Source organism: Colobus angolensis, unplaced genomic scaffold, assembly GCF_000951035.1.
Source record: "Colobus angolensis palliatus isolate OR3802 unplaced genomic scaffold, Cang.pa_1.0 Scaffold115, whole genome shotgun sequence".
In the NCBI taxonomy this organism is placed as follows: Eukaryota; Metazoa; Chordata; class Mammalia; order Primates; family Cercopithecidae; genus Colobus; species Colobus angolensis.
Window position 1 is genome coordinate 2163762 of NW_012112586.1, and position 315 is coordinate 2164076.

Consider the following 315-nt stretch of genomic DNA (forward strand, 5'->3'; position numbering starts at 1 on the left):
AAGTGGTTCCCCACTCAGCAGCTCGCCCTGTCTCATCCTCCCCACCCAGCGAGGCCTGGACCAGTGACGGGTGTGGGAGCCTCCAACAGGGCGGTTGAGGCAGGTTCACGCTCCAGGGCGCCCCTGCAGGACCACAAGGAAGTCAATGCAGTCAGGAGACCTGGTGCTGACGGCTTCGCTTGTGCTGACCTGTCCCTGTCCCGGCTCCCAGGCCCTCCCTTCACGCATCACCTGTTCCCGAGTCCTCATCCCAGGATCTGCTTCCGGGGACCAGGCCTGATAGATTCCAAAGCTCTGCTCTTTTTTTTTTTTTTT